Raw genomic sequence first — 11,720 nt, 5'->3', positions numbered from 1 at the left:
ATTTTGGATCTCTGGTCATAAACCTTGAGTACCCAAAAGCAAGAAATCATCTCTTGCTCCTAGCTTGTGATGGTATACGTTTCTACAAAGGAGAATGATTTTTAGGTACCCATTTGATCTTGGGTGCCTCAAAAACCAATCAGCTTAACTTATCATTTTGCATTGAGTTCTTTATGATTCCTTTAGGAATCCAAATCAATTTATGTGGACTACACTTTTTAAATGGACAATGATAAGCTACATGCCTAAATTTGTAACAAAAGTTACATTTCTTTTGGGGTGAAACATGCAAGTTAGGACCTTTAACAAAGGTGGTTGGATTATGGTGAGAGCTACTCACAAATCCGATTCCGCCTTTTCCATGAACATGACCCTTGTTGGCAAGGATCATGTTCAAGGATTTGCTACAACCTCAAACTTCTCTAAGGTTTTCTTAAGTAGCATATTTTCCTTTTTAAGTATTTCTAAATCATGACATTTTAGCTAAACTATCATTATGCTCAATTTTTAATTTATCAAAATTACTAACAAGAGAATCATGCTCCTTTTTTAATAATTTATATTTTTTACTAATTGATTTGCATTCATCAAATAAATCATTAAAAGCATTTAATAGTTCATCAAATGATAAATTTGTATCAATTGAACTTGTTACCTCATCTCTAATGGCCATTAGTGCATAGTAAGCAACTTGCTCGGTGTTGGTTGGCTCCTCTTCTTCGGATGTGCTTGAGTCATCCTATGTTCCTTTGAGTGCCTTCTTCTTTGATGTCCTCTTCTTGGCTTGGGGACATTCACTCTTGTAGTGTCCCAATTTCTTGTATTCGTAGTAAATTACTTAATCTTTCTTAGGTTCAAATTTATTTTTAGTGTCATTTTTAAATTTGTTCTTTTTAACAAAATTTTTGAATTTCCTTGTTAAAAGTACCAAGTCATCATCAAAGTCCTCATCACTTGAGTTTTCTCTCAAGTGGTCTTCTTGTGTTCTCAATGTCACATCCTTCCTATTCTTTGGAAGGGTGTCCTCAAGCTCTTCATGAGCTTTACATGTCATTTCATAGGTCATTAGTAACCCAATTAGTTCTTCAAGAGGAAAGTTATTTAAATCTTTAGCCTCTTGAATGGTCGTGACTTTAGGGTCCCAACTCTTTCGAAGAGATCTTAAAACTTTATTAATGAGCTCAAAATCTGAGAAACCTTTACCAGGTCTTTTTAGACCATTGACGATATCTGTAAATCGGGTGTACATGTCTCCAATGGTCTCACTTGGTTTCATTCGAAACAATTCATAAGAATACACTAAAAGGTTAATTTTTCACTCTTTCACTCTACTAGTGCCTTCATGAGTCACTTCAAGTGTGTGCCAAATATCAAAAGCCGTTTTATAAATTGATACTCGATTAAACTCATTTTTATCTAATGCATAAAACAATGCATTCATAGCCTTTGCGTTTAAAGCGAAAGTCTTCTTCTCCAACTTATTTCAATCGTTCATTGGAAGAGATGACTTTTGAAATCCATTTTCTACAATATTGCAAAGCTCAAAATCCATTGAAATAAAGAAGATCCTCATTCTTGTCTTCTAATATGTGTAATCCGTCCCATTGAATATGAGCGGACGTGTAATTGAATGACCCTCTTGGTTGCCGACAAATGACATTTCTCTTAGGTTTTAAACCAAGCAAGAGTGAACCTTGCTCTGATACCAATTGTTAGGATCAAGAACGGCACTAAGAGAGGGGGTGAATTAGGGCAGCTGAAAACTTTCGCTATTTAAAAAAAAAAAACTTATTTCGATTAAAACTGATTCCAACGAGAATGGTTTTAATTCAATTCGTTTCGGAAAGAATTTGAACTTGAAACCTTTCGTGAAAGTGCAAGAGAGGACTATGGTGATTTGTAGTAATGTAAATTGCACAAATGAAAAGCGTGGGTTTCGTAAAGTCTTCATATGATTAAAGTCGATCTCGGAAGATGTTTACGTGAAAGCGTATGTAGACGTAGTTAAAGCATAGTAAGGAGGAGAGACAGTTTGCTATAAAAGAAAGTTGCTCAAAGTAAATACAAATCGAGTTATAGAGTGGTTCGGTCAACGTGACTTACATCCACTTTCAGCTTCCTCCTCCGACGAGGTCACCGACGTCCACTAGAGGCCTTTCTTCAATAGGCGAAGGCCAACCACCTTTTATAGCTTTTCTCCTTTTGCCGGGTTTAGGAGACAACCCTTACATGTTTCACTCCTCTCTTAAATGATCTCAACACTTAGAAAGGGAGGAGGAGAACTCTAGTACTTTTACAACTTTTTAATACTTCAAAAACTCAAGAATATATCAAGTTTTTGTTCCCTTTCATGCAGAAAAGGATGGGATATTTATAGACTCTAATGGTTTTAAAAAATGGAGCTAAGAAGTGTCTCATCTTGGATTTTTGGTGTCCTAGCGGTACCACCACCATTATTGGGCGATACTACCGCTTGACATCTGACACTGGATGGTACTACGGCTCAGTCTGGGCGGTACTATCGCTTGACAAAGCTCAAAGATCGAGCTCTAGCGGTACCACTACCTAACAGGGGTGATACCACCACTAGCAGCAATAACTATCGGTGGTACTACCGCCTAACAGGGGCGATACCACCACCTAGAATTCTTGGGAGATCGAGTCTCCCAAGTAGTGCCATTGCTGGCCGAAAATTCTAGGTCCTGGTTGGGCCTTGAATCTGACCCAAACCAGCCCATCTTAGGGCCCAATTGGCCCTTAATTAAGTTAGTGGGATTACCTCCCAATCCTAACTTAATTTACACTCTAACTATAATAATTAAGACATGATTACTGCAATTTATGTTTCGGTACGTCAATCGCACTTCCGACAAGCTTCCAGCGTACTTCCGGTGAACATCCGACGAACTCTTGGCAATGCTCCAATTGACTCCCGACAAGCTCCTGGACTTTGCGACGATCTTCTTGGTGAGTTTTGATGAGCTTCTATGGCAAGCTTTTAAACTTCTCGGTTGGTTCCCGCACGTGAACTCGATCTTGACTCCGGTACAACACCTGCTTCAAGTCTTACTGCCCTTATAGTTAATCCTGCACACTTTTCTCAACATACAGATTAGATCAAACAAATTATAATTGACTTCATCATCAAAATCCGAGATTCAACAAAAATAAAGAAAATGTTGTTATAATCTTGTGTGAACTCCTCTCAAACTCTAATTGTTAGTGTGGTTTAAGATAGGAGTAAGTGGGGGTATAAAGGTTCTCTCTTGAGTTTTTCAAAAGGAGAATAGAGTTGTAAGAAGATGATTGGTCTTCGCCTATTGAAGGAAGATAGTTAGTAGATGTTGGTGGCCTCGATGGAAGAAGAATCGGTAGTGGATGTAGGTCACGACAACCGAACCACTATAAAATCTGGTTGGCATTTCTGCTTTGCTATTTACATTTATTGCAAACTGCCATACTTCCTCATTACTTTAGCTACAAATTCTTACAAACATGTTTTAAGTTAACATCTTTCTGAAATCAGTTTTAATCGAACGAAAGATTTTCGAACCGACATGATTTTTCCATAATACTAATTCAAACCCCCCCCCCCCCCCCCCCGCCCTCCTCTTAGTGTTGACTCGATCATAATAGTTGGTATTATAGCCATATTCTTTTCTCATTTGGTTTAATATCCAAGAGAAATTACTCTTTTCGTCTTTCAAGAGGGTTACTCTATCATTCATCCTCCTATGTTCAATGGGACGCACTACACATATTAAAAAACTCGAATGAGAGTTTTCTTACTTTCTTTAGATTTAAATTTATGGAGTAGTATTGAAAATGACTTTCAAAAACCCTCTAGACCAATGAATGAAAAAGATTGATCTAGAGAAGAAAATATTTTCTTTAAATGCTAAAGCTATGAATGCTCTATTTTGCGCCTTAGACAAAAATGAATTCAATCGAGTTTCTATCTGTGAAACGGCTTATGAGATTTGGCATATACTTGAAATCACATACGAAAGCACTAGTAGAGTTAAAGACTCTAAACTTAATCTTTTGATACATGATTTCGAATTGTTTCGTATGAAGCCAAGCGAAACTATTGTTAACATGTACACTCGTTTTACGAATGTCACTAATAGTTTAAAAGCTCTTGACAAATATTTTTTGAATTTTAAACTTATTAATAAAGTTTTATGATCTCTTTCTAAAATTTGGGTTCCAAAAGTAACAGTAATACAAGAAGCAAATGACCTAAATAACCTTACTCTTGAAAAACTTATCGGGTCATTAATGACTTATGAAATGACATGCAAGACACATGATAAACTCGATGAACATAAGAACAACCTTCTAAAGAACAGGAAGGATTTGACACTTTGAATTCAAGAAGACCACTTGAGCGAAAACTCAAGTGATGATGACATAAAACTCCTCACAAGTAAATTTATAAAATTTATAAAATATGAAAATAAAAATAAAAATAAATTTAAAAAGAAAAGGTTATCAAAGAACAAGAAAATATTCAAGGTGACTTGGGACGAAACGAGTGCATCCGAAGACGAGGAACAAATTGATGAATACGAAGTGGCGAACTTCGCATTGGTGACTCTCGACAATAAGGTAAACAACTCAAACAAAACTCCTTTACTTTATTTTGAAATTACTTGATGCTTTTTCATGAGTTATTTTTAAATTAGTTAGTAAAAAATAAAAAATTACAAAAAAAATATATCATGCTTCTTTTTATTTTTAAAAATGATTATGATAATTGTATGCTTTATGAAAAATGAACAAAATTTTAGATTTAAATCTAATACTTGTACACCTAATAAGATTAATCCTATGTATGTTTTTAAGAAGTAATAATGTGTGTCTTAATGATTTCCGTATTGCTTTTCAATTTTGCTTAAAAACATTTTATGTTTCATAAAATCATGTTTGATGAAATAATATAATGATGATTTGAAGTCATGCTTAATGAGTTTATATTTTAAAATTATGCATGATGTTTTCTGTGATTTATGGCTTATTGATCTTTGTCATAATAAAAGTTACTTTTTCAGTTTTAAACAATGAAGCTTGTTTTTGTTTGGTATAAATGACAAAGGCATGCTTGTATGAAATAAATCACATGAATTGAAACAACTATAAAGAGGAAAGTATTTTTCTTGAAATTTTTTTTCTCTATCTTATCGAATTTTGAATAAGAGATTAATAAATCTATTTATGTTATTTTGAATCTCTTGAAAGTGATTTTGATGATTTGATGATTTAAATTTAAATAATTTTTTATCCAAATCATGATATTGATTCCTTGATATTTATAAATTAAGATTTATTATAAATCAAGATTTTTCATTAATTATTCTCCTATGATTCTACTTGGTATTTTCTTAAGAGTAGAAAGGAAATCACTAGCATTTCAAGAGATCGATAAATCTCTTCATTTCATTTTGAATCTCTTGAAAGGGACTTTGTTGATTTGACAAATTGAATGAGTTGAAAATAATGATTAATGTGTTGAAAATAAATGTTTGTATCATATTTTTACATTTTGAAATTATGCATGATAAGTTGAAGTGATGTTGGTTTAAAAATATTTATTCAAATGCATGGATCGACAATCTTTTTGTCAAATGAATTATGATTTTTCTTATGAATTCTTGGAATTGTAACTTGAGTCTTCTTTTTGAATCAAGATTGTTTCCGATCATGCTTTCTATGTACAAAATAAGAAACTTGTCAAAAATGATATATGGTCTTTTGACATTCATGACTTAATTTTTCATCTTTGTTGTTTACCTTTGTCATGATTTGGAAATTGATGTAAAGGGAAAAGAATTACAACATTGTATTCTTCCCTTATTTTTGACAATAACAAAGGGGGAGAAAAACTTGCTAGGAAGCAAAAGTGCTATCTTGCATATCTCAAGATAGGCAATACTCATGATGCATGAACATCTCAAAAATTTGCTAGCTTGCATGAAGTAAAATTTTGCTAACTTGCTCTTTGCAAAGGAAGCAAAAAATTACACTTCTCAAACGAGAAGAAAGAAAATTACTAGCTTAAATGATGATAAAGCTTGAGATTATGTTGCAATGATTTGAAATTATATCTCAAAAAATTGGCTAGATGCACTTCTCCTTTTTGTTGATGACAAAAGGAGAGAAGATATCATGATATGAGAATCATACATGGTAGGATGTAATATACTTTGATATTTTGATACCATGATGATACATTTAATGTAATGATATGCATATAATGTGTTGCATATATTCATGATGAAATATTGCGCTGACTTAAATTCAACTTGAATTCAAGATTCTATCAATATGTCATATTGATAGGGAGAGTTAAGGTTAACTCCATCATCAATTGATTATTATCATAAAAAAGGGAGAAATTGTTAAATCTTGGATTTTGATGATAAAATCAATTGATGTATTTGTCATCTAATGTGCATTTAAGTGATGCAGGACTAGCTTCGATCAGAAAAGGCAAATCGATTAAAGCAGGAGGAATCATACGTTGGGCCAGAGCAAACATGTGAGAAGATTGAACATCGGGTTGAAGGATTGGTCGACATGTCGATAGAAGGCTTTAGTCCATGAATTCAGGCATCAGGCTAAGAAGATCAGACATTGCACTGGTTAGGATCGAGTCGGCACTAAGAGGAGGGGTGGGGGTGAATTAGTGTAATGGATAAAAATGTCGGTTTTGAAAATCTTTCGTTCGATTAAAATCGATTTCGGAAAAGATGTTAACTTGAAACACATTTATATGAAAGGGTGTGCAGCAAAAGTAATGAGGAAGTAAAGCAGTTTGCAATAAAGATAAACAGAAAAACAGAAATGTAAACCATTTTATGGTGATTCGGTTGTCATGACTTACATTTACTCCCGATTCCTCTTCCGTCAAGGCCACCGGCATCCACTAATGATCTTCTTTCAATGGGTGAAGATCAACTACCCTTTTACACCCTTCTTCTTCTTTTCACAAGTTTAGGAGACAACCCTTACACCCCCACTTACTCCTCACTTAAACTGCACTAACACTTAGAGCATTTAGAGGAGTTCTCACAAGATTACAACATTATTTTTCTTCTTTTTTACTCTCAATTCTTGTATATGTTAACTAGGGATGAGAGAGGTATTTATAGGTATCAAGTGGATTCAAACTTGGAGCCTAAAAATGTCTCATCTTGGGTTTTCTAGGTCCTGACGGTACCACCGCTTGTGGTGGATGGTACCACCTCCTACAACACTGACACTAGGTGGTACCATTGCCCAGTCTGATGGTACCACCACCTAGTCTGGCAATACCACCGCCTGATAGTATCTCGGAGACTGTCTGGGTGATACCACCACCCATACTAATAGTAGCACTACCTGACACAGTCTCGGAGATGGTGCCACGATGGTTCCACTTGTTGAGTTACTGTTTGGGCCTTTCACTTGGCTTAACATAGCCAAACCTTGGGCCTAGTTGGCCCCTAATTGAGTCAGACTAATTACATTCTAAATCAACTCAATTAGACTCTAAACTAACTCGATCTAGACATAATTGATTACAAGTGAATCCTATATTGTCCGGCATGTCATTGGTTTTTCTAGCACTTTGTTCGATCTTTCGGCGCATCGTCCTCTCCTTTAGCGTATTGTCTAATCAGTATGTTATCTTCTTGCAACATATGATCTTCTTGGCATAATGTCTGATCTTCTTGGCCCGATACCCGAATTCACGGACCGAAGCCTTCTACCGACACGTCAACCGATCCTCCAGCTCGTCGTCCAATCTTTTGATATGTTTACTCAGGCATAACATCTGATTCCTTCTGCTTTAATTGATTTGCCTTTTCTGATCAAAGCTAGTCCTACGTCACTTCAACGCATATTAGATGACAAACACATCAATTGATTTCATCATCAACATCCAAGATTCAACAATCTCTCCCTTTTTTATGATGACAATAAATTGACGACGAAGTTAACCTTAACTCCCTCTATCAATATACCATATTGATAGTGTTAGGAATGAGTCGGCACTAAGACGGGGAGGGGGGTGGGGGGTGAATTAGTGCAGTGGATAAAATTATGTAGGTTCTGAAAAATCTTTCGTATGTTAAAAGCCAATCTTGGAAGATATTAACTTGGAAGCATAAGGGAGCGTAGTGAAAGCAATAAGAAGGCAGTTTGCAGTTAAAGTAAATTACTCAAAACAAATGCAAATCAGATTTTTTTAGTGGTTCGTTCGTCATGACTTACATCCACTCCACCAATTTCTCTTCCGTCAAGGTCACCAGCATCCACTATCGATCTTCCTTCAATAGGCGAAGACCAACTACCCTTTTACACTTCTCTTTTCCTTTTCACAGGTTTAGGAGATAACCTTTTACAAGCACACACTCCTCTCCAAATAGAATTCTAAGTTTAAGCTAGAGGAAGGGATCTCTTAAGTAATTTCTACAACATTTTCTCACTTTTAAGTTCTCTATGCTTATGTGTGTTAACCAAGGATGAGAGGGGTATTTGTAGGCCTCAAGTTGATTCAAACTTGGAGACTAAAAATGTCTCATCCCGAGTTTCCCGAGTCCTAGTGGTACCACTGCCTACAACACTAACACTAAGCGGTACCACAACCTAGTCTGACGATACCACCACCTGGGAGACTGTGTCTGGGCGGTACCACTGTGTGACACAGTCTTAAATACTACGCCATGATGGTGCCATATGTTGGGTCACTGTTTGGGCCTTTTACTGGACCCAACATAGTCCATACATGAGCCCAACTGGCCCCTAATTGGGTTGGCCCAATTCCAATCCCAATTATGTGCTAACTACAAAATTTAAGCCATACACTAAGCTAAATAAGTTTGGTGAGTCTAGGTTTCTTCCGGCGATCTTCCGGTGAACTTCCGATGATCTCTTAGCAATGTTCCAGCGAATTCTTGGCAAGCTCCTAGACTTCACGACGATCTTTATGGTGAGTTCCAACGAACTTCTTCGGTAAGCTCTTAGACTTCTTAGTCAATTTCGGTAGAACTTTCGATGAACTCTCGAGCTCCCAATGAAATCTCGTTCTTGATTCTAGGACTTCATTTTGCTTTATTCCTTGATCACTATCATAGTTAATCCTATACAAATAAAACCTACTTTGATCTAGATAATTATTACAAAGCTTGAATCATGTTGTCCGGCATGTCATTGGTTCATCGATACTTCGTCCGATTCTTCGACGCATTGTCCTCTCTTACGGCCTATTGCCCAATTGGCCAATTGACCTCCACAACTTCGATTTCCTTGGTACAATTCATACTCTTCTTGGCTTGATGCCCGAACTCATGGCCCGAAGCCTTTTGCCGATACATCGATCAATCCTCTGGCTCGACATCCAATCTTCTGATATGTTTCACTCTAACCCAAAATTATTCTTCTTGCTTTTAATTGTCTCTCCCTGATCGAAGCTTCTTGCATCACTCAAAACGCAGATCAAATCATAAACACTCTCAATTGGTTTCATTATCAAAATCCAAGATTCAACAATCTCCCCTTTTTTTATGATGACAACCAATTGATGACAGAGTTAACTTTAACTCCCCTTATCAATATGTCATATTAATAGAACTCTTTGATTCAAAAATTTAAGCAACATGTCATAATAAAATCATGTATAACATCATACTTCTCCCCCTTTGTCATCAATAAAAAGGAGAAGTTCAACTATCAAGTGTTTAGACATTCAAGTTCGAATCATTGTATAATCTCTAGTTTTATCATCATGAAAGTTTTATAACATACAACTAGCAAATTTGCTCATCACCTTACAACATGCATAATCACCAAATCATCATTAATTTTGAAGATGTGCAAGATTACAATTTTTACAAGTTTACATTTTTGCTTCTTAAGATAAGCAAGCTAGCAATCTTCAGTGATGTTCAAGATAGCATTTTCTTCTCTTTTGAGAAGTGATAATTTTTGCTTTCTTTGCAAAATGCAAGCTAACAAAATTTTACATTATTTTACAAAGTGGAAGCTAGAAATTTTACATTATTATTAATCTCATATTTTGATGATAAAATTGTTGAATCTCGGATTTTGATGATGAAGTCAATTGTCATTTGTTATCTAATCTATGTGTTGAGATAAGTGTGCAGGATTAACTACGATGAGATTAAGACAAGCAGCAGGAGTTGCGCCGGAGTCAAGATCATGATCACGTTGGGAGTTCGAGAGTTCGACGGAAGTTCGGACGGTCGTCGGAGGTTCAGAGAGAACAGATCCGAGAAGTCCAGAAGCTTGCCAAGCGAAGCTCGTCGGAACTCGCCAAGTGGATCGTCGCAAAGTCCAGGAGTATGCCGGATGTCCGCAGAAGGATCACCGAGGGTTATCGGTTGATCGACGGAAGTTGGCCGGAAACTCGCCGGAAGAAGCGATTGACGCATCGGAGCAAGCTGCAGAAGTTGTCTTAGAGATAATCGTAGTTAGCACGATGATTAAGCATGAAAATGGGAGGTGATCCCATTAGCTTAATCTTGGGGCAATTGGGCCCCTGAAAAGATTCAAAGTGGGTCGAATGGAGTGAACCATTCGGACCCTGATTGCACCAGGAGGTGCAACCGCCCCAGCCAGGAGGTGCAACCGCCTGGGCTGTGGGGTTGAGAGGTGCAACCGCCCCAGCCAGGAGGTGCAACCGCCTGGGCTGTGGGGCTGGGAGGTGCAACCGCCCCAGCCAGGAGGTGCAACCGCCAGGGTTGCAAGGCTGGGAGGTGCAACCGCTCCAGCCAAGAGGTTGCACCGCCAGAGCTCAAGTTCCGAGCTCTGCCAGGCGATGCAACCACCAAGCTCAGTCTTCGAGCTTTGGCAGAGTGGTGCATCAGCCTGAGCTCAGTCTCGAGCTTTGCCAGGTGATGAATTCACCAAGCTCAGTCTTCGAGCTATGGCAGAATGGTGCATCAGCTTGAGCTCAGTTTGGAGCTCTGCCAAGTGATGCAACCACCAAGCTCAGATTTCGAGCTCTGCCAGGTGATGCAACCACCAAGCTCAGTCTTCGAGCTCTGCCAGGTGATGCAACCATCGAGCTCAGTCTTCGAGCTCTGGCAGAGAAGAAGCAATCGGCAGAGCTCAGTCTTCGAGCTCTGCCAGGCGGTGCCACCTCTCCAGTTGAGAGGTGCAACCGCCTGATCCCAGAAATTCTGGGATTAGATCGATTTGATCGTTTTGAGCTCGAATTTTGAATTGGGTTGGGGCCTATAAATACCCCACCCATTCAGCACTGAAAAGACACAGACCTATACCGAAATTGTGATCTTTTCTGTGATTCTAAAGAGCTCAAAAGTGTTGTAAAGCCTTGAGTCTCCTCCTTCTGTTCTTCAAGTTTTCAACTGTAAAGTGAGGAGAGAAAGGTCTGTAAAGGTTGTCTCCTAAGCCTGTCAAAAGGAGAGAAACTGTAAGAGGGAAGTTTGGCCTTCGCCCATTGAAGGAAGGCAGCTAGTTGACGTCGGCAACCTCATCGGTGGAGGAAGCCAAAAGTGGAGTAGGTCAAGGCTGACCGAACCACTCTAAATCTCTGGTTTGCGTTTATTTTCGAGCACTTTATCATTACTGCAAACCTCCCTCATCACTACTGCTCTCTGCGCTTTCACGAACAAGTTCTAAGTGCTGTTCTTCCAAATCTGCATTCAGACGTAAACTTGTATTTTCGTACATTACAGTTTACGTTTACG

Source organism: Musa acuminata, chromosome BXJ2-8, assembly GCF_036884655.1.
Source record: "Musa acuminata AAA Group cultivar baxijiao chromosome BXJ2-8, Cavendish_Baxijiao_AAA, whole genome shotgun sequence".
Lineage (NCBI taxonomy): Eukaryota > Viridiplantae > Streptophyta > Magnoliopsida > Zingiberales > Musaceae > Musa > Musa acuminata.
Note: the sequence above shows the minus strand (reverse complement) of the source record.